Source organism: Heterodontus francisci, chromosome 20, assembly GCF_036365525.1.
Source record: "Heterodontus francisci isolate sHetFra1 chromosome 20, sHetFra1.hap1, whole genome shotgun sequence".
NCBI classification, from domain to species: domain Eukaryota; kingdom Metazoa; phylum Chordata; class Chondrichthyes; order Heterodontiformes; family Heterodontidae; genus Heterodontus; species Heterodontus francisci.
Window position 1 is genome coordinate 56,190,746 of NC_090390.1, and position 23,979 is coordinate 56,214,724.

Genomic DNA, 23,979 nt, shown 5'->3' on the forward strand with positions numbered 1-23,979 from the left:
TTGCATTTCTGATAATCTGAAAACAGGCCATGATCATAATCTCAATTGGGGATTGGTATATGGGTTCCAAAAGGGGGAGAAAGAAATAACTGAAGTGTGAGGTTAAAAGAATACAATATCACGGATAATTTTCTGAAATCCTGCTCCCAATGTGCAGTCTCGTATATTAGGAAATTAAACATTCGAACTCCATGATTTTCCGTACGCTGGTGTGGAAAATCGTGGAGAGTGCATATGAAATTTGTGATGTGCATTCTGAATGGGCGAGGCTCTAAGCCAGTCTTGCAATTTCAGAAAATGGCCCCTATTATTTAATCACATTCATCATATAGTAAACATCTATTGAGCTTGTTTTCACCTTTCTTTCATAGATTGGGGAACACTGGATGGCAAGCCAACAGTTCAGTCATTCCAGTATAAGTTAGCCTCAGGGACTGCAGCCATCGTAGCATGTGTTTTGTTAGTCATGAATTGTTATAAACAAGTGTTATGTTATTTTAGAAATAAGGATATCAGTAAAATAAAATTCATAATTAACTTGTTGTCTCGCCATTATCTATTCTCAATTTTTGTGAAACTGAATAACTCTTTGAACTAATTTCATACTTTGTGCCGTAAATGACTCTATGACTCTATGACACTCTGTCCTTATTATCAGCCCAGTTTAGAGCGGACTAAAATATATTTGTACACTTTCTTTAATTCAGTTGACGTGGCTTCCTTAGACATGCCGCTGGTAACTTCTTAAAAGTATACTGTCAAAATGCAACGCTTAGGGTGTTGTGCTATAAATCTTGTACAGCACTGTATAGGGATTCACGATCAAGATGCATCGCTTCAGAACTGTCGTTCCAGTGCAGTTGTAAATCTCTGTACAACATAATGACCTATATTAAACCCAGCTTTTACCAAGAGTGTGCTCTTGATAAAACTAAATGATGTCTCACACGCAGAATACATTGTTGTAATGGGTTTAGTAACAGGATGACTTGTAATTTCTCATAATGCACCATTGAAGTGTGACAGTATAATGTCTTTCTGACATTTAATTCATTTATATTTGAAAGATATGTTGAGGTTGCCATATCTTTCTGTGCAGCAAACTGGTTTACAAAATAATCTATTTTAGATTGCTATTAATAATTCAGGTTTGTTGACTTCTCCTGGTTATAATCTGGAAAAGCAGAATTCATATTTTGATCTACTTATGTTAAGGTTGTTAAAAGATTTTGGGGTGAAATATGGGAATCACTGCTGAAGCATCATGCAACGACATGATAACAGTATAAATTGTACCAGTGCGCACTGAATTGGAAAATAGTATTTGTTTTAAAAGATGTGAAAATCATTGGGAAGTCCCACTTATCCTACCTTACATATATTATAGCATAATAAACATAGTAACATAGGGAGGTACAGGACTGAAAAAGATCCCGTGGTACATTTGGCCAGTTCTAAAAACAAATGTCTGTTAATCAATCCTTCCTCAAATATTTATCTTGTTACAACCAGGTGAGAAAGGTGTCTAGGGGTCCCTCTCAGCCTTTACCTGGTCTTACTGCAAGAGGGTTTTAATTTTAAACATACCGTGTTTTTAGCTCCCCCTTGGTGAATCCTTGTTCACCGCTTTCCAATGATAAGGCAAAGAAACTAGCACAAACAGGCTTTCTTAGGTTTAAAGAAGAAAAGTTGAAATTTATTAAACTTAAACTCTAATTCAGTTAACGCCTACGGATACACGATGCGCCCCACGCTAGCATGCATACACGATACACATATGCAAATAGAGACAGAAAAGAGCAGAAGAAAAATAAAGTGGAAAAGTTTGAGACAATATCTGAAGAGTTATTGTTATAGCTCTTCGAGCTCACTGTAGAGTCTTTGATTGTCGATAGATCTTGCTTTTCATGAGGGCCCAGTATTCTTCTTAAATCTTGTTCGCTTTAGGAGACTTTTCTCTCATGGGTTTCAGGTATCCTCAGTGGATTCAGAGGCTTGTGCAAAAGAGATGGGAGCAGACAAGAGAGTACTCTTCTCAATCCAGGAACAGACAGACACTCTGCCTTCAAACTCTCTGTGGCCAGTTCAAAAGAAAATCCTGGAACAGCCAGGGAGTCATGTGACCAGCTGGTCAAACCAGTCCTGGCCCTTGTTGATTGTATACTCCTTAGCAAGTCCTGGAATGCGCTTCCTCACCTTCGATGCCTGTTAGTGTGTAAATGTTTTTTTCCAGCCATGGCTGATCTGTTTAACAAGGTATTTCCTCACTCCAACGACAGTTAAAAATCAGTGTTCATGACAAAATTGATGTGCCTCATTCTTGGCAGGTGGAAGCCTAGCATGACATCTCCATACCCAGCGGAATGAAATGCGATTTGAGAAAAGTGCATTTCATTAAAAGGGTCGAGAGAAAATATAAGATACAGAAAAAAAACATGCATTTCTTTCCTTGTTGGCTGACCGGTCAGTAAGGGTTTTCATCTGGGATTCCTCCCGGACATCCTTTAACCTGCCCTCGGTCACTTTTTCCCCTCCCTTTCTAAACTTTTCCCAGCCTTGTGCCTGCCTGTCGCCTTTTGTTCTCGGCAGAGGTCCCTTACAGTTCAGAAGCCCTCTGCTGGAAGGTCCTCCTAACACCGGAACAGGACTTATGAGGTTTCACTGTAGGCTGGGATTTCCCTCAACCTGGCACATGAGGCAACTCCTGTAGTACTCCATCACATCTTTGTGGAATTTTGGCCAGTCAAACTGCTGTCTTCCACAGGCTTTGGTCTTTCGTATACCCATCTTTCGTATTCGCATTTACAGTCACTGTAGTCTTGTGGGCCCTTCTTAATATTTCTCTCGGTACTTCTGTGGCACCACTAACTGGTGAACTACTGTCCACGCCTTGCTCTCAGGTCTGTGAGGAAAACTCCATTTCCTCATCAGTACCTCATTCTTTAAATAGTAGCAATCAAGGACTCCCTCTGCTTCACTTTCAGACTGAGCAGCCTGTGCTAACTCTTGCAATACTGGGTCAGCTCGCTGAGCCTCAGCTAGGGAAAATCCATTTAATTCATTCCCTGGGTCTCCTAACTTTCCAAAGCAAGTCTCAGACAGACAGACCTGGTCATCTGCCTGCAGTGCTAATTCACTCTCCTTTGGGGGAGCTGTTTTTTTTATTCATTCATGGGATGTGGGTGTCGCTGCCTAGGCCATCATTTATTGCCCATCCCTAATTGCCCTTGAGAAGGTGGTGGTGAGCTGTCTTCTTGAACCGCTGCAGTCCATGTGAGTAGGTACACCCACAGTGCTGTTAGGAAGGGAGTTCCAGGATTTTGACCCAGCGACAGTCAAGGAATGGTGATATAGTTCCAAGTCAGGATGGTGTGTGACTTGGAGGGGAACTTGCAGTTGGTTGTGTTCCCATGCATTTGCTGCCCTTGTCCTTCTAGTTTGTAGAGGTCGTGGGTTTGGAAGTGCTGTCCAAGGAGCCTTGATGCATTGCTGCAGTTCATCTTGTAGATGGTGCACACTGCTGCCACTGTGCGTCGGTGGTGGAGGGAGTGAATGTTTGTGGATGGGATGCCAATCAAGCAGGCTGCTTTGTCCTGGATGGTGTCGAGCTTCTTGAGTGTTGTTGGAGCTGCACCTGTCCAGGCAATTGGAGAATATTCCATCACACTCCTGACTTGTGCCTTGTAGATGGTGGACAGGTTTTGGTGAGTCGGAAGGTAAGTTACTCGCCGGAGGATTCCTAGCCTCTGACCTGCTCTTGTAGCCACAGTATTTATATGGCTACTCCAGTTCAGTTTCTGGTCAATGGTAGCCCCTAGGATGTTGATAGTGGGGGATTCAGCAATGGTAATGCCATTGAATGTCAAGGGGAGATGGTTAGATTCTCTCTTGTTAGAGATGGCTATTGCCTGGCACTTGTGTGGCGCGAATGTTACTTGCCACTTATCAGCATAAGACTGGATATTGTCCTGGTCTTGCTGTATTTCTGCATGGACTGCTTCAGGATCTGAAGAGTCGCGAATGATGCTGAACATTTTGCAATCATCAGTGAACATCCCCACTTCTGACCTTATGATTCAAGGAAGGTCATTAATGAAGCAGCTGAAGATGGTTGCGCCTAGGACACTACCCTGAGGAACTCCTGCACTGATGTCCTGGAGCTCAGATGATTGACCTCCAATAGCCACAAACATCTTCCTTTGCACTAGGTATGACTCCAACCAGCGGAGAGCTTTCCTCCTGATTCCCATTGACTTCAGTTTTGCTAGTGCTCCTTGATGCCATACTCGGTCAAATGCTGCCTTGATGTCAAGGGTAGTCACCCTCACCTCACTTCTGGAGTTCAACTCTTTTGTCCATGTTTGAACCAAGGCTTTAATGAGGTCAGGAGCTGAGTGGCCCTGGCTGAACCCAAACTGAGTGTCATTGAGCAGGTTATTGCTAAGCAAGTGCCGCTTGATGGCACTGTTGATGACCCCTTCCATCACTTTACTGATGATTAAGAGTAGACTGATGGGACGGTAATTGGCCAGATTGGACTTGTCCTGCTTTTTGTGTACAGAACATACCTGGGCAATTTTCCACATTGCCGGATAGATGCCAGTGTTGTAGCTGTACTGGAACAGCTTGGCTATGGGCGCAGCAAGTTCTGGAGCACAGATCTTCAGTACTATTGCTGGAATATTGTCATGGCCCATAGTCTTTGCAGTATCCAGTGCCTTCAGTCGTTTCTTGGTATCACGCGAAGTGAATCAAATTGGCTGAAGACTGGCATCTATGATACTGGGGACTTTAGGAGGAGGCCGAGATGGATCATCAACTCGGCACTTCTGGCTGAAGATTGTTGCAAATGCTTCAGCCTTATCTTTCGCACTGATGTGCTGTGTTCCCCCATCATTGAGGATGGGGATTTTTGTGGAGCCACTTCCTCCAGTTAGTTGTTTATTGTCCACCAACATTCATGGCTCGTTCTGGAAGCAATGTGGATGCACTGTGGGCCATCAGCAGCAGCAGAATTGTACTCAACCACAATCTGTAACCTCATGGCCTGGCATATTCCCCACTCTACCATTACCATCAAACCAGGAGACCAATCCTGGTTCAATGGCTGTTGTGTCCCTGAGAATTACCAAAGGCTTGCTTGCCCCACTCGAGGGTTACGGGGTTACTTTCCCTTCAAACACAAAACCCTGAAAACCTTCAGGAATCCTATTAGCTTTTCCTGCAGTTGCAGCCATAAGTTTCCTGGGTTTCACTCTTGCTGCAGTTAAAGCCACAGCTTGTTCTGCTGTGCTTTGCATCAGGTTCCCGTCTTCACTGAGCAGGGTGCCCTGATTAACCCTACAGGTTTGCCCTTTAGTTTCCAGCATTCAGCTCTTAAATGCACTGCTTAATTACAGTGGAGGCACAAAAGGTCTCCAGGTTTCATGCCTGCTCCCAGCACCTTCCTGTTTGGCTAAAGGAAAGCCCCCTGTGCCTCCTGCTTTTCTTTCTCTCCCAGGACTATCACCTTCCCACCCTTTGTCCCTTTCGGATTTGTGGGGGTGACTAGGATAGATTCTCCCCGGGAGACCAACTTATAAATTAAAGCAAACTCATCGGCCAGAATGGCTGCTTGCCGGGCTCTCTGAACCTGCTGCTCCTCTACATGGGTCTTTATGGAGAGTGGGAGTGAGTGCTAAATATCTCTAACAGAATTATTTCCCTGAGATTCTCATAGCTGAGCTGTACTTTAACAGCCTTAAGCCACTGGTCAAAAGCCAGCTGCTTACTTCTTTCAAACGCCAGATAAGTTTGTCTAGCTTGCTTCTTGAGGGGTCTAAACTTTTGGCGATAGGCTTCGGGTACTAATTCAAATGCTCCGAGGATAGCAATTTTTGTCAGTTCATAATTTGATGAACTCTCATCTGGCAACAGGGAATAGACCTCATGACCTTTTCCAGTTAGCTTGCTTTGCAATAAAAGAGGCCAGGTTTCAGCTGGCTGTTTAAGCTGCCTTGCCAGTTTCTCAAAAGAAAAAAATTCTTCAACGTCTCCCCCTTAAATCTTGGAATTAGTTGAGTTAGTTTTAACAATTTTGTATCCAGCCCTGAATTACGCTCCTCCATATTGGCCACGCTTTCACTGGGGTTACTCTGTCGCCCCCTAGTTAACTCAAGCCGCTTTAGCTCTCTTCCTTCCAGAATATTCTTTCTCTCTCTCTCTCCTGTCTTTCTTTTTCCTCATGTTCCTCCTGGAAGGCTTTTTCTTTCTCCCTCTCCTGCCTCGCTCTTTCTTTTTTCCTGTCTCTCCCTGTTTCTTTCTCTTTGCCTGTCTTCTATTTCACGTTTCCTTTGTTCCAGTTGTATCTTTGCTAGCAGTACCCCTGTCTGGGTCTACTTCTAACACTGCTTCTGCTTTTTCCGATTCAAGGGAAAAATGGTTGGCTACTAACCTTAGGAGTTCAGAATTCCTAGCCTTGCCATATACAGTGATCCCACACTGCTCAGCCATTTTTCTCAACTCCTCCATCGGCTGTGCTTTTAACTTATCCCAAGTTACTTCACCCTGGCTTGGAGAGCTACTAGCTTCAGTTGCAGACATGTTAGTAGTTAATCACACACAACCACAAGAAAACCTGTATTGAAATCTTGCTTTTTTTTTGGTTTGCGAACAATTTGGCTTCCCACTTCCAATTTCTCTCGTTTGTCTGTGGGTCAATTCCAGATGATAGCACCTAAATTTCTGTTACATCCAGGTAAGAAAGGTGTCGAGGGATCCCTCTCAGCCTTCAACTGGTCTTACTGTAACAGGGTTTTAAACACACCGTGTTTATAGCTCCCCCTTGGTGAATCCTTGTTCACTGCTTTCCAATTATAAGACAAAGAAGCAAGCACAAACAGGCTTTCTTAGGTTAAAGAAGAAAAGTTGAAATTTATTAAACTTAAACTGTAATTCAGTTAATGCCTACGGATACACGATGCGCCCCACGCTAACATGCATACGCAATACACAAGCTTGTGAGAAAGAGATGGGTGCAGACAGGGGAGAGATCTTCTCAGTCCAGGAACAAACAGACACGCTGCCTTCAAACTCTCTGTGGTCAGTTCAAAAGAAAACCCTGGAGCAGCCAGGTAGTCATGTGACCAGCTGGTCTAACCAGTCCTGGCCCTTGTGAATTGTATCCGCTTCAGCAGACCCTGGAATGCGCTTCCTCACCTTTGGTGTCTGTTCGTGTGTAAATGTTCATGACAAAATTGATGTGCCTTATTCTTCCAGGTGGAGGTCCAGCATGACAATCTAATTCTCCCTTACATTTTTCCATAATATCAGCCCCCATTGTCTCCCTGGGCAACTCATTCCACACAATGACCACCTTCCCACCATCTGCATAAAGTAGTTAGATTTAAATTGTCGACACATTCCCTCTTCTAAGGTTGACCCTACATCGCCTAATTATGGAATTTGTGGCAATCTCAAACGTACTATCAAAGTTCAATTCCTCTCTTTTCTTAAAGTGTCTTTAAGAAAGAAAAACAAATTCTGAAAAAGGTCTCAAAAATTACCCCGTCTCATCTTTCTTTAAATGCTTTCAACAACTTTACTCCAGACCACTGACTTCGAGACATTGAGGTAGAAACTTGAGGGCAGTAGAGCAAAATGGGTGGGATTGCGTCTACCACCTGTTATACAGATTCATTGAAGTCAGTGGAACGGAATACATTAGATCATGCATGTGAAGGAATCTCCAATACTTTATTGACCTGAATCATGAAACAACTCAGTAAAGAAAGAAAGAATTTGATGTTGCTCCTTTCATGACCACAGGATGTCCCAATGCGCTTTATAACCACTAAATTAATTTTGAAATGTAGTCACTGTTGTGGTGACGGTTAACGCGGCAGACAATTTGTGCACAGCAGTGAATTAACTAACCAGACTATCTGTTTCAATGATGCTGGTTGAAGGATAAATGTTGGCCAGGACTCTGGGAGTGTTTCTGTGCTCAACTTTGGATAATGACATGAGATCTTTTATATCCACTTGAGAGCGCAGGCATGGCCTAGGTTTAACTTCCTTAGTCTAGGCTGACACTTCAGTACAATACTATGTGCTCAAGTTTCTGGAATAGGGCTTGAGCCCACAGCCTTCTAATTCACAGGCAAGGGTGCTATCACTGAGCCAGGACTGACACCTGTAGCCATGTAGTACATTGACACAGCAACAGTCACCTTTCAGCCGTTACCTCATTGGCAATTACCATGTGTTATCTTGTCAAACTTTCAAATACTTTGCAAAGGATGTGTATCTAGGATGGTGGTTGCTTCAAGTCATGTGAGTGCAACTAAGTGCTTGGGTGACCTTCGCAATCCTGAAATATTGACTTCTGTGCTTATGCCCTTCTGTCAAGAAAAAGAAGACATAGGATGAGCACATGGACATTGTTATGCTATAATTGCCATGCCAGTGTGTTTAGTTCTGAAACACAACTCATTCTTTCAAATTGATGATGGGGAAAATTATTTTCCTACTAAATGTATGTGATTATCATTGCACAAACCAATACCATTCTCTTCTTAACAAGTTTAAGTGACTCAGCCCTCCAGCTTGTGGTGTCCATAAAAACCTCCTGATGGCAGATATGTGGGTGCATGCCACTAACAGTTTGTCACATTGGTCACTCATAATCATTGGTGTCAGCTGTGGCTCAGTTGGTAACACTCTTGTCTATGAGTCAGAAGGTTGTTGGTTCAAGTCTCACTGCAAAGACTTGGGGCTGAATTTTTGTTCCAGGGTCAGGAAACCGACACCCGGAACATTTCCAGGTCCTGACCCCATGTCGCGTCAGCAATGCTGATACGACACTATTTTCAAAGGAAAAGGGCCTAATCGACCTGGCGTGAGTGTGGCGCCCAATTAGATGTGTCGGGAGTGGCCTGAAGGCGGGACCTGGAAACCGAGGGCAATTTTAAAAGGCAAACGGCAGCCATGACTGGGCTTGCCGTTACATGAGGGAGTGGAGCAGCAGGGAACTCAGAGGGCCAGTGCTGGCATGGGCCATTTTCTGATGCCTCCCTAGAGGTGTTAACAGATGCAGTGGCAGACAAATGTCTTTTCCTTAGCATCCGGAAGGAGAAATCCACTGAGAGAGATCACATGGTTGGAGGTGGCCACAGAGGTCAACAGCCAGGGATTCATGAGTAGGACATGGGTCCAGTGCAAGATGAGATTCAATGACCTGATAAGATTTGGTAAGGTGTGAGGCCAGCAGTAGCCAGGTCATAGATCACCAACTTTGTAAACACCAGCATGTATACGAGCTCACCTCAGAGAATGTCCATAGTTCTTCCTAACATTGTCAGCTCAAGTGTCCAGTTGCATCACTTACATGGCAGCCACCTTCACATATGGTGCGCTATTCAGAAGGGGATATCACTTAGGGGCACATCAGCTCAAATGTATGTCATGCCAGAAGAGATGAGGGAGGGCAGCCTACTCATGAATCAAGGATGTCACTGAGTGGCTACAGAGCATCCTGAAGGGGGAAGGTGAACAGCCAGCAGTTGTGGTCCACATTGGAACCAATGACATAGGTAGAAAGAGGGATGTGGTCCTGCAGTCAGAGTTTAGGGAGCTAGGTAAGAAATTAGCAAGCAGGACCTCAAAAGCAGCAATCTCCAGATTACTCCCAGGGCCACGCGCAAGTGAGTATAGAAATAGAAGGATAAGACAGATGAATGCATGGCTGGAAAGATGGTGCAGGAGGGAGGGCTTTAGATTCCTAGGACATTGGGACCGGCTCTGGGGGAGATGGGACCTGTATAGGCAGGACAGGTCGCACCTGAACAGAGCCGCGACTGAGTTCCTTGCGGGACATTTTGCTAGTGCTGTTAGAGAAGGTTTAAACTAGTTTGGCAGGGGGAATACCTGAGGGTAGATTCAGTTGGGACAAAATCAGAAATGAAAATGGAAGGCAGAAAATTAATGGATGAGTCTGGAAAATAGAGGAAACATAGGTTAGAAAATAAAGTTTGGCAGTCCTCAAAGGTATCTATTTCAATGCAAGGAGTATAGCAAATAAAGCAGATGAGCTGAAGGCATAGATAGACACGTGGCAGTTTGATATCATAGCTATTGCAGAAACATGGCTTAAGGACGGGCAGGAATGGCAGCTCAATGTTCCTAGTTACAGAATTTTCAGATGCGATAGGGAGGGGGATAAGAAAGGAGGGGGAATGGAAATTTTGGTCAAGGAAACTATTACAGCTGTGAGGTGGGATGATATGTTGGAAGATTCATCAAATGAGGCCATATGGATTGAGCTAAGGAACAAAAAAGGGGCAGTCACACTGCTGGGATTGTACAATAGACCCCCAAACTGTCAGAGGGAAAAAGAAGAGCAGATATATAGGCAAATCTCTGAGAAGTGCAAAAACAATAGGCCAGTAATAGTAGGGGATTCTAACTATCCCAATATTAACTGGGATAGTTTTTGTGTGAAAGGAATTAAGGGAGCAGAATTCTTCAGGTGCATTCAGGAAAACATTTTTGCCCAGTATGTAGCAAGTCCAACAAGAGAGGGCACAGTTTTAGACTTAGTTTTAGGAAATGAAGATGGGCAGGTGGAAGGTGTGGCAGTGGGAGAGCATTTTGTTGGTAGCGATCATAATTCAGTCAGTTTTCACATAATTATGGAAAAGGACAGAGATAGAACAGGAGTTAGAGTTTTCAATTGGAGAAAGATCAATTTTACTGAACCAAGGAGTGATTTAGTGAAAGTGGACTGGAAATAGCTACCTGAAGGTAAATCAGTGTCAGAACAGTGGGAGGCATTCAAAGGGGAGATTCAAGGGGTTCAGAGTAAACATATTCCCGCAAAGAAAAAGGGTGAGACGGCCAAATCTAGAGCCCCATGGATGTCAAGGAGCCTACAGGGTAAGATAAGGCAGAAAAGGAAAGCTTATGTCCGACATGGAGAACTCAATACTACAAAAGGTCGAGAGGAAACAGTCCATGTAGAAATGCAGCAAGACCTGGACAATATCCAGGCTTGGGCTGATAAGTGGCAAGTAACATCCATGCCACACAAGTGCCAGGCAATGACCATCTCCAACAAGAGAGAATCTAACCATCTCCCCTTGACATTCAACAGCATTACCATCGCTGAATCCCCCACTATCAACATCCTAGGGGTTACCATTGACCAGAAACTGAACTGGAGTTGCCATATAAATACCGTGGCTACAAGAGCAGGTCAGAGGCTAGGAATCCTGAGGCGAGTAACTCACCTCTTGACACCCCAAAACCTGTCCACCATCTACAAGGCACAAGTCAGGAGTGTGTTGGAATACTCTCCACTTGCCTGGTTGGGTGCAGCTCCAACAACACTCAAGAAGCTCAACACCATCCAGGACAAAACAGCCCACTTGATTGGCATCCCATCTACAAACATTCACTCCCTCCACCACCGACGCACAGTGACAGCAGTGTGTACCATCTACAAGATGCACTGCAGCAACACACCAAGGCTCTTTAGACAGCACCTTCCAAACCCGTGACCTCTACCAGCTAGAAGGACAAGGGCAGCAAATACGTGGGAACACCACCACCTGCATGTTCCCCTCCAAGTCACACACCATCCTGACTTGGAACTATATCGCCGTTCCTTGACTGTCGCTGGGTCAAAATCCTGGAACTCCCTTCCTAACAGCACTGTGGGTATACCTACCCCAAATGGACTGCAGCGGTTCAAGAAGGCAGCTCACCACCACCTTCTCAAGGGCAATTAGGGATGGGCAATGAATGCTGGCCTGGCCAGCGTCGCCCACATCCCATGAATGAATTTTTAAAAAAGGAGTATAGTAAAGAAATCAAAAAGGAAATTAGGAAAGCAAAGGGCATGAAAGAATATTGGCAAGCAAAATCAAGGTGAACCCAAAGATGTTTTATCAATACATTGTTATGCTAGGCCCCCACCTGCCAAGAATGAGGCACATTAACTTTGTCATGCACATTGATTTTAAACTGTTACTGGAGCAAGGAAATGACTTGCTAAACAAATCAGCTGTGGCTGGAAAAGACATTTGCATATTAACAGACTGTGCTTGTGTAGACAAAGGACCATTCCCTGACACATTCAACCCACAATGGATGTTTATCACTGGATACTGAGGGGGTGGGGAAGCACATTCAAGGGCCTGCTGAGATGATGCAGTCCACAAGGGCCAAGACTGGTTGGACCAGCTGGTCACAAGACTAACTGGCTGTTCTAGGGGTCTTTTGGACTAGCCACAGAGAGTTTGAACTGAGAGAAAGACAGTATGCTCCTGGACTGAGAAGATCTCTCCTGTCTGCTCCCATCACTTTCTCACAAGCCTCTGAATCCACTGAAGACACACGAACCCCAGGAGAGAAAAGTCTCCTACAGCGAGCAAGGTCTCGGAAGAATACTGAGCCCCAACGAAAAGCAAGATCTACCTACAATCAAGGACTCTACAGTGAGTTCAAAGAACCGTACCAAAAACTCTTCAGATATTGCCTCAAACTTTTCCACTGTATTTTTCTTCTGCTCTTTTCTGTCTCGATTTGCACTTGTGTATCACATATGCGTGCTAGCGTGGGTGCGTCATGTATCCGTAGGCGTTAAATTAGAGTTTAAGTTCAAGTCTGAAAAATTTCACCTTTTCTTCTTTAAACCTAAGAAAACCTGTTTGTGCTGGTTTCTTTGTCTTATAGTTGGAAAACAGTGAACAAGGATTCACCAAGGGGAGGTAAAAACAGGGTGTGTTTAAAATTAAACCATGTTACAGTAAGCCCAAGTGAAGGCTGAAAGGGAACCCTAGACACCTTTCTCACTGGGTCGTAACAACATTAAGAGTAAGAGAAAAACTAAGGAAAGAGTAGGGCCTATAAAAGACCAAAAAGGTAACCTATGTGTAAGGTTGGAAGACGTTGATATGGTTCTTAATGAATACTTTGCGTCTGTCTTCACAAAAGAGGGGGACGATGCAGATATTGTAGTTAAGGAGGAGGAGTATGAAGTATTGGATGTGATAAACATAGGGAGAGAGGAAGTTTTAATAGGATTAGCATCCTTGAAAGTTGATAAATCATCAGGGCCAGATGAAATGTACCTGAGGCTGTTAAAAGAAGCAAGACAGGAAATAGCAGAAGGTCTGACCATCATTTTCCAGTCCTCATTGGATACAGGTGTGGTGCCAGAGGATTGGAGAGCTGCTAACACTGTACCTCTGTTTAAAAAGGGAGCGAGGGATAGACCAAATAATTACAGGCCAGTGAGTCTAACCTCAGTAGTGGGCAAATTATTGGAATCTATTCTGAGAGACAGGATAAACTGTCACTTAGAAAGGCACATGTTAATCATGGATAGTCAGCATGGATTTGTGAAGGAAGATCTTGTTTGACCAACTTGATTGAATTTTTTGAAGAAGTAACAAGGAAGATAGATGAGGGTAATGCAGTTGATATGGTCTGCATGGATTTTAGCAAGGCTTTTGACAAGGTCCCACATGGCAGACTAGTTAAAAAACTAAAATCCCATGGGATCCAGGGAAATGCAGCAAGGTGGATACAAAATTGGCTCAGTGGCAGGAAACAAAGGATAATTATTGATGGGTGTTTTTGCGACTGGAGGGCTGTTTCCAGTGGCGTTTCGCATGGCTCAGTACAGGATCCCCTGCTTTTTATGGTATATATTAACGATTTGGACGTAAATGTAGGGGGCATGATCAAGAAGTTTGCAGATGACACAAAGATTGGCCATGCAGTAGATAGCAAGGAGGATAGCTGTAAGCTGCAGGAAGATATTGATGGTCTGGTCAGATGGGTAGAAAAATGGCAAATGGAATTCAACCTGGAGAAGTGTGAGGTGATGCATTTGGGGAGGTCAAACAAGGCAAAGGAATACACGATTAATGGGAAAATACTGAGAAATGTAGAGGAAGTGAGGGACCTTGGAGTGAATGTCCACAGATCCCTGAAGATAGCAGGACCAGTTGATAAGGTGGTTAAAAAGGCATATGGAATCCTTTCCTTTATTAGCCGAGGTATAGAATATAAAAGTAGGGAGGTTATGCTGGAACTGTATAACTCATTGGTTAGGCTACAATTTGAGTTCTGGTCAGGTTCAGATTTCTGGAGCAAAACATGGTAGCAGAGCATGGTTGCCTAAAAGTGCAGGTTGGAAACTAAGAAAAAAAAATTCCACAGAGAAGACTAAAGTCCCAGTGGCCTTTGTGGAAAATGGCAGATTACCCTCTGATGTGCTCTGAGCCTGAACCATATGACCAAAGGAAGAATGAAGTGGATATGTGGACACGTGTTACGTCCCTACCAGAGAGGAAACAAGGTACGGCCTAAGCGTTGTCATTTCTTACCAAAAGTAAAATCAGAAGAAAAGTATTTTGTGAAATGTATGCTCATCAGTTGGACACTGATGAATGTTTGGATCTTCTGTTAGAATTTGTGGATGAAATTTACAAGAAAGATGACCTATTAAATGCCTCTGAGGCATGGTCAGACTTGGTTAGATTTTGGGAGGAATATATCATGGACTTTAACAGATGGTATAGAAGATTGAGGAAATTCCATTTAGAAATCCCTGGTTCAGTGCTAGCATTTAGATTGCTAGATTGTATTAGGGCGTTGCATATGGACAAGCTCCTGGTTCTAACTGGGATTCGGTTCTCTGAAAAAGGCTCCCTGTTAGAGATGTCTGCTGCCTTAAAAAAATTTCCTGGTGAAACAGCCATTTACTGCAGCCTTGGTTGAATAAACAGGACATTCTGCAGTGACACAAAGAATGGAGGACTCAGTGATTGTTGGATTTCAAAATGGCCCAGATACTTGATGCAGGCATCAGTACAATGGAAGAGTTAAAGACAGGAAGAATGAGGATGACAGCACCTTTAGCAGATCTGACTATTACAGCAGAAGACAGAATTGGAGCAACAATGATCGGCGAATGAATCCCAGGTATGCCCAAGGGATAGTTGATAGGTGCTTCAGGTGGCTTGAAATATCGTTATGCAATGAACTGCCCAAAGTGTACTTTGTACAGAATATAGAATTTATTTTGAAATTTTGTTTGTGTGTGTTAAACTTTAAGTTTCATTCTAAGAGAAAGAAGGAATCTGATAATTGTACATCAGTTGCTTAATTTTATGCAGGTGGAGGGTGTTAATTGTGGTCTCACGAGCACATAAGGAGACTGATTAAAACTGGTGGAGGTTTGAGTGAGGAGCTACATGTTTGTAATCCTTTTACTCTGTACAATAAATGTAAGACTAAGTAAAAATTGGCTTCAGCATCATCCTTCAACAAGCTTTGTGGAGCAAAACACTTGGTCTCTCCCAGTCCTGACAGCTGAAACCGGGTGTGGACATACAAGATTTGCTTCCTGTGGTCGCAGACCAGCTGGACGTTCAATGAGAAAAGAAAAAGAAATACTTGCATTTATATAGTACCTTTCATGACCACCGGATGTCTCAAAGCTCTTTACAGCCAATTAATTACTTTTTGAATTGTAATCACTGTTGAAATGCAGGAAACACGGCAGCCAGTATGCGTATACAAAACCCCCACAAGCAGCAATGTGATAATGACCAGATAATCTGTTTTTGTGATGTTTATTGCAGGATAAATATTGGCCAGGACAAAGGGATAACTCCCCTGCTCTTCTTTGAAATAGTGCCATGGGATCTTTTACACCCACCCAAGCAAGCAGATGGGGCCTCGGTTTAACATCTCATCCGAAAGACGGCAGCACTCCTACAGTACTGCACTGGAGTGTCAGCCTTGATTTTATTTTTTGTGCTCAAGCTTTGGATTCAATGAGTGGTAGCCCTTTCTATTCAGGAATCTGACAGGCTGGTGTGTCGGTGCCTTGATGGCTACATGGGTGTAATCGATGACCTGCCCCCCCACCCCGAATCTGAGGGAATCCATTGATAATGGCAAAGCCCAATGTGCTCCTTGTCTTTGGTGGCCCATCTGTATCAAAGTAGGTGTAGTCCCCAGCCCTCCGGAATATGGCATTCATGGCCTGCCTGATGGTGTGATGAGCTGCCGATTGCAGGATGCTACCTAAGTCCGCTGCTGAGCCTGGTACAACCCGGTTGCATAGAAATTCCTTGATGGCTGCAGGTAAGGGATTGCCAGGGAGGCCACAAGGTCTCAGGTCATTGTGGATCGAAGCACAACTGTCTGAGCATCAGCCTCCTATGGCACTGGCGCTCTGTCATTTTCAGGTAGCTGACTCTTGGGTGGTAGACCCGATCGCTAGGGTAGCGCCATCTTCCCCTTGCAGCCCTCCGCTGTTATCCTCTGGCCTCCTCCTGTCCAGGAATTTGCTGAAGCTCATCCTGGCTGCTCTGTCCAATGTCAAGAGTAGCCTGTTCCCATCTGACCTTCCTCAGCTGGCACACGTTCGCTCACGAGGCCTTCCCCCGCCAACCCCTGCTTTCCAAGTGATGCCAGCGGCCTCACATCCCTCTTCAGATTCCTACCACTGCCGAATCTTTCAGCTCCAGCAAAGGCTACTCTGTGACACTTTTGTAGCAGCTGAACTTTATTCTGGGCTTCTACAATATGTTAAACAGCCCTTCCAATAGCCCTTTTGGCTCAGTGTGCACGACTTCTGCAACCTGCCGTGTTCCAGACATGGCGTTTCCCTGTTTACCCCTATTGAAACTTACCAGCTGCTCCTAACAAGCCTTTCAATGAGCTCCTCAATGAGCTCACATGTCAGTTAACTGAAGGCATTCGAACTTCACGTTCTCTCCCTCCTGGTGTCCCTTTAAAAATTGCTTCATGTTCTGGAGGCAGTAGGAGCCAGTGCTGACCTCCGAGAATGTGATTTTCAAATTGCACGCGCACTTGCTCCCACACCCAATGTTTTCAAAGTTCAGCCCTTGAGCACAAAATCTAGACTGATATTCCAGTGCTGTACATAGGATGCACTGTACTGTTGGAGTTGCTGTCTTTCAAATGAAATGTTTAAATCATGATCCTGTCTGGCTTCTTAGGTGAATATAAAAGATCTCATGACCCCAAATAGTGGGGGAAAGGGATCATGTGAGAGGAGATGTAAATCAAAGAGAAACAATGAGGTAATAGAGCAGGAAGGGACAGGCAGTGCAAACTTATGAGTGCACCAGCAGATAAGGCCAGAGATTGCAGAAATGATAAAAAGAGTTACAGGCTCTGTATCTGAATGCGTGCAGCATTTGTAACAAAATGGATGAATTGCTAGCACAGATAGAAATAAATGTGTATGATCTGATAGCTGTTACAGAGACATAGTTGCAAGTTGACCAAGGCTGGAACCTGAATGTTGAAAGGTATTCAACATTTTGAAAAGACAGGAAGCGAGGAAAAGGTGGTGGGGTAGCACTGTTAATTAAGGATAGAATCAGTTTGGGTAGAGATAAGAAATGGGAAAGGTAGGAGGTCATTTGTGGGAGTAGTTTATGGGCCCCCTAACAGTTGCTACACTGTTGGACAGAGTCATAGAGTCATTTATGGCACAGAAGGAGGCCATTTGGCCCATCAAGTCCATACTGGCTCTCCACGGAGCTATGCAGTCAGTTCCACTGCCCAGCTCAATCTCCGTAGCCATGCAAGTCTATTTCTCTCAGGTGGCCATCCAACTTCCTCTTGCTAAAGGTGCAAAAGCATAACAAGTAATTTTGTATGATCTATCTGCTTAAAAGGAATATTTTTCTCAGGTTTTATTCAGTGAGTCTCCTTTTTGCAGTCTGTTGTAAAACTTCTTAACTATTCTCATTACCTCTTTTTGTGCTGCACTTATCGCAAGTTACTGACAAAATTCAGAATAGCAATACTTTTCGAGGAAACTGTTCAAGTAGACTTAACTTTCATTTGCAAGTTCTTTTGTTATTTCTGTCAATGTAAAACAATTGGTACTCATATCTATCAGTACATAACAGTTTATAATTGAAGCCATACACAACAGTGTGAAATAATTGGCAGTCGTTACTACTTACCCTAACACTTTTTTTTCAAATTAGACACATTCCGTGCATCATTATTAGTGGCTTGACTGGTCCTTCCATGTGATTGCTTCTTAAACAAACTAGCCCCTCCATTTTGTTATGGGTTGTCATCTCAATGCATTGAGGTCATTTTTCCATTCCTTCATAAGCCTGGGTTTTCTGATCTAACACAATACCTACTGGAAGCAGAGTGGACTGTGATTTCTGCCCACCTAGTGTTGTTATATTGACCCCCACATAACATCTGGGTTAGCTTCAAGTGTCATTAACCCTTCTGTTTTGGAGCTTGCTTGTTAGAGGGTGGGATGTACCAAGCTGCAGGAGGATTTAAAAGGCTTAAAGGGGGCAGACATCGTCCAGCACTTTAAGCTGTAAAAGGCCTTTAAATTGTGTTTATTCTAGAAAAGAAATTCAGGGAATAATGTGTGCAGGTGGGCCCTGGGGTTCTCAGAGCTCCCAGGTCCTCTGATGGAGCAATGGAAGTCCTGCTGAAGGGGGGCATGCCCTTTATGGCAGTACCCAAAGAGTGATGCTTAGGGGCAATAGGAGGTCTCCTATGCAGTGGATGCCAATTCTATTACCCCAGGCATGACCTGGCATGTGTTAGCAGCACATGCGTCATACCTTGACACCAAAAGGAAACACCATGGTAGAAAGCACTAAAGTATAGTTTCTAATTAAAATGATGATCACACTAAAATTGTTCTCTATCCATACATTCTAATTTAAAAGGTTTGAAAGTTGCTTTCATGTAGTGTGAATGGGTGCTTTTTTGCATAGAGATGTTGCTGGAGAGGAGGGGAGATTTGACAGAATTCTTAATGCAGTGACCAGGTGTCAAAGTTGAGGGATGTTTCTCTGCAGGAGAGTGGCACAAATGTCTCTTGCAGCTGACAACAACTTGTCCTTTGAAACCTCTTCGGGTTGCTGCTGCTGCTCTTGCTGCCAGTGGGGGCCTTCTTCCTCTGGGGTTTCTGTGATGAGGCCTCCCTGTAAGGCAAAGTTTAGCTATATGCAATCACAACCTGTAAGACCCTAGCCAGTCTACATTGTAGGACTCCCGCAGATCGATCCAGGAATCTGAAGTACTGCTCCACACAGCTTGTTGATGTGCTTCGTCATTACTCTGGTTGATGAATGCACCTTATTACATGTCCAGATTGTGTGTTGAAATATGACCAGGTGTCTTCAGCCATGGCTGCAGAAATTAACCTTCATCTTCCAGAAGCCATCCTAAGACTTGGCTTTTTAAGTCATAGTGGCAGTAGAGTAGACTGCCTTGAAATGAAGGCATCATGACAGCTGCCAGGGAACAGCACACTGACTTGCATAATGTGTTGCTACAAGTTGAGGGACTGAAATCCTTTCCTGTTTGTGTATGGTTTCCTGCCGAATGCCAACATGTGAATATAGTCTATGAAGCAGTATTTTGTGCCCCTGCCCCCAGGGCTATTGGATGGCTAGGGATCTGGGAATATAAACAGGGAGGTGTACACGCCCCTAAAGGAGCTCACTATATTTACCGTCTGGTAATTTAAATAGATGAAAAATCAACACTGAGCCTGCTCAATTTTCTGTCCGTTAATTTAATTTAAATAGGCTGAAAATCGGAAAGGTTCCCTATGGGTGTGTGTTCCTCTTTGCTTGATTTTCCTGTATTTTCTGTGCACAGGCAATCGAATAGCCCAGATGCAGGAACAGGAAAATCTACCCCATCTCTCCCTGCAGTCACAAATCAGGTGATCCCAATTGGAAAATTTAGGCTGTGGTGCTCATAGTGATTTATATTGCCTCATCTGCGATGAGAGACTTTCTACACCTTATTGCTTCCATAAGCTCCAAAGCTGGATTGACACACTAAGTGTTATTTATAGTGTTTACATGTCTATTAAGGGAGTTAATAGGTGATTCTGCATGGTTATTACAGTTTTTTTCCCAGATTGGCTGCTCAGTTGTTCATTAATTGTAATGTGCCAGCTCTGAGATGGCACAGTAAGTAAACCTGTGAATTCCAGTAAGTGCAGAAGAGAAGAGCGAAAGAAATGAATTCTTGGCTTGATGTAGTTAGTATGCTTAGAGTAAACTAAACTGCTAACTTGTTACCTCAGTAAGCCTTTTGTCATTTCTCAGGAATTCCTTCCACTGTTTCCCATGATTATGACATCGGCTTTCACTGTTTAAATTAAATCCCAAAATTTCACAAAGATATTAAAAGGGATTCTTATCAGAAAATTACTTTTTTAAATTTATTTATGATGTACCCTCAGATAAAATGCCTGACTTGATTAGATGAACTATGGCTTGCAAGTCAACAGTGTGGCAGTTATTACAAAGTGCGAAAGGTGAATTGAATTATAGGGGTAGATGTGATGAATTACCACTCCCGATGCTGAGCTAATAACTGGAAAATCATGAAGTGCGTATTGGTTTTGGCCCCCAAATTCCCAATATTCTCATGCCAGGCAAAGTTCTGCCCTGCAAGTGCTAATTTGTAAAATCTACCCCATTGTCACTTCCCCCGGCAACATTCCAACCACTGACTTTTGACTATTTTGGCACTTCCAAGTTAGATAAAACGGTTAACCTTGTAAGTAACTAAACTTAACCCAACAGTGAAATTGAAAGTGATTTCTACTTCTGCGTTATAACTGATAAACTACTGCCCCAGGGTTCAGAAGTAATTGCAGTCAGCAGCCATGGGACTTTTATCAAACAATTCGACATTGCCAAAGCTTTTTAGTCACGTTTATTGCTAACTGCAATTAAAATTCTTTATCCCTGTCAAATTTATTTATTTAGAGATACAGCACTGAAACAGGCCCTTCGGCCCACCGAGTCTGTGCCGACCAACAACCACCCATTTATACCAACCCTACAGTAATCCCATATTCCCTACCACCTACCTACACTAGGGGCAATTTACAACAGCCAATTTACCTATCACCTGCAAGTCTTTGGCTGTGGGAGAAAACCAGAGCACCCGGCGAAAACCTACGCGGTCACAGGGAGAACTTGCAAACTCCGCACAGGCAGTACCCAGAATCGAACCCGGGTTGCTGGAGCTGTGAGGCTGCGGTGCTAACCACTGTGCCACCCAATGTGTAACGAATCTAAATTTTACATGTCTAGCTTACCGATAAGACTGAAAAACATATACCAAATGCTTTTTGTGTATCTGTGTATTGAAAATGTCAGGCATTGGGGAGCAAAGAAAGAACAAAGTTGTTTTCATGCAGTGCCTTCTCCGATAGACAGAATATCCCAAAATACTTTACAACTTATCAATGACTTTTGAAGTGTAGTTATTTTGTTGCGCAGGCAAACATGATGGCTTATCTGTGCAGAATAAGGACTCTTAAACAACTAGTGAATGAATGCCAGATAATCTGTTTTGGTGGTGTTAGATGAGGGAGGAATATTAACTATGACAATGGGCGAACTACTTGTTCTTCTTTGAATTCTGCCAGAAAATGTCTTGTGTCCACCTGAGCAGTCAAATGGGATTTCAGCTTAAACTTCTTATCCAAAAGACAGCACCTCTGACAGTGCAGCATGCCATCAGTACTGCACTGAAGCGTCAGCTTAGATGTGCTCAAATAGTTAGTGGGGCTTGAACCCATGGCCCTCTATCAGAGGCAAGAGTGCTACCAACACTCTGAAGCCAACTGAAAGGAGGCAATATTTACCCTGCAAATTTGTAATTTAACTTGCACTGTTATATATCATTGTATCATTTTTTAAAATTCATTCGTGGGATGTGGGCATCGCTGGCTAGGCCAACATTTATTGCCCATCCCAAATTGCCCTGCTAGGCCTTTTCAGAGTGCATTTAAGAGTCAACCACATTGCTGTGGGTCTGGAGTCACATGTCGACCAGACCAGGTAAGGACAGCAGATTTTGTTCCTTAAAGAACATTAGTGAACCAGATGGGTTTTTACAACAATGACAGTGGTTACATGGACTAGCTTTTTAATTCCAAATTTATTAATTTAATTCAGATTTCACCATTTGCAATGTTGGAATTCAAACTCATGTCCTCAGAGCACTAGCCTGGGCCTCTAGATTACTAGTCCAATGACATTACCACTGCGCCACCACCTCCCTGTCGTTTGAAAACAGTGGGACTATAGAAAGAAAGAACTTCATTGGATTTTTACACAGCCCCCTGTTACATGCTTGTTTCCATAACATACCTAATTTGCACTTACTGGTTAAAAATAGTGGAGCTATAAATCTACCTGGTTGATGTGTTGCCTAGGAGATTTCTTTTCACAACTTGTATGGCCTTAAAAGCAAACAATACTAATCAAAAATGTACATGTCATTGTTTAGTAGTTACTGATACCACACATTTTTGTTCACAGTTGAAAAGTAAAGGATCACTACCAAGGGCGACACCTTCCCCCAAGAGGACCTTGAAATTTCCTCAGCTCCCGTCCCCCCAGCCTAGTCACACTGAATTCTGGACATATTTCTCAGTTCTAAGCCATATAAGTTTTTATGTTAGGGTCGAAACCTTTGCCCAAGCTTGTAGTCACCACACCCAGCTCCAACGCAAAGGCCATATCACCAACCTGATCCCATATGTAGCAACATAAAATAACTCTGCGCTTCACTCATTGACATACTTTGTCCCCTAGAACCATTGTGTAATTTCATACAAGCATGTTAAAGACACATATGCTAATATTTGCTGTGCAACTTCAAGGCCCTTTTGAATATCTATTTGCCAGACTGGACCTGTGGTAGTTGGTGAAGGAACCAACAAGAGGGAAAAACCTTCTTGACCTCGCCGTCACCAGTCTACCAGTCACAGATGCATCTGTCCATGATAGTATTGGTAGGAATGACCACCGCACAGTCCTTGTGAAGCTGAAGTCCCATCTTCACACTGAGGGCGGCACAGTGGCGCAGTGGTTAACACCGCAGCCTCACAGCTCCAGCAACCCGGGTTCAATTCTGGGTACTGCCTGTGTGGAGTTTGCAAGTTGTCCCTGTGTCTGCGTGGGTTTCCTCCGGGTGCTCCGGTTTCCTCCCACATGCCAAAGACTTGCAGGTTGATAGGTAAATTGGCCATTATAAATTGCCCCTAGTATAGGTAGGTGGTAGGGATATGGAATTAGTGTAGGATTAGTATAAATGGGTGGTTGATGATCGGCACAGACTCGGTGGGCCAAAGGGCCTGTTTTAGTCCTGTATCTCTAACTAAAAATAAAATAAAATTTAAAAGAATACCCCTCATTGTGTTATGTGGCACCAACACTGTGCTAAATGGGATAGATTCAGAACAGATCTAGCAGCTCAAAACTGGGGATCCATGAGGCACTGTAGGTCATCAGCAACAGCAGCATTGTATTCAACCACAATCTGTAACCTCATGGCCCTGCATATCCCTCACTCTACCATTACCATCAACTGTGTGCCTTGCTAGGCCTCTTCAGAGGGCATTTAAGAGTCAACCACATTGCTGTGGGTCTGGAGTCACATGTAGACCAGACCAGGTAAGGGCAGCAGATTTCCTTCCTTAAAGGACATTAGTGAACCAGATGGGTTTTTACAACAATGACAGTGGTTACATGGTTACCATTAGACTAGCTTTTTAATTCAACCCTGGTTCAATGAAGAGTGCAGGAAAGCATGCCAGGAGTAGTACCAGGCATACCTAAAAACGAAGTGCCAACCTGGTGAAGCTACAAGACAGGACAACATACATGCTAAACATCAGAAGCAGCATGCAATATACAGAGCAAAGCGATCCCACAACCAACGGATCAGATCAAAACTTGGCAACCTGCCACATCCAGTCGTGAATGGTGGCCAATTAAACAACTAACTGGAGGAGGCGCCACAAATATCCCCATTCTCAATGATGGTGGAGCCCATCATGTCAGTGCAAAAGAAAAGGCTGAAGCATTTGCAAACATCTTCAGCCATAAGTGCCACGTGGATGTTGCATCTTAGCCT

At 43.7% G+C, this 23,979-nt stretch overlaps 1 protein-coding gene across 1 annotated transcript in view; it reads left to right on the plus strand.

Moving 5' to 3' along the window:
• Positions 1–23,979, plus strand: part of si:zfos-911d5.4 (uncharacterized) — a 286,271-nt gene that overhangs the window by 78,447 nt on the left and 183,845 nt on the right. The window lies entirely within an intron of this gene.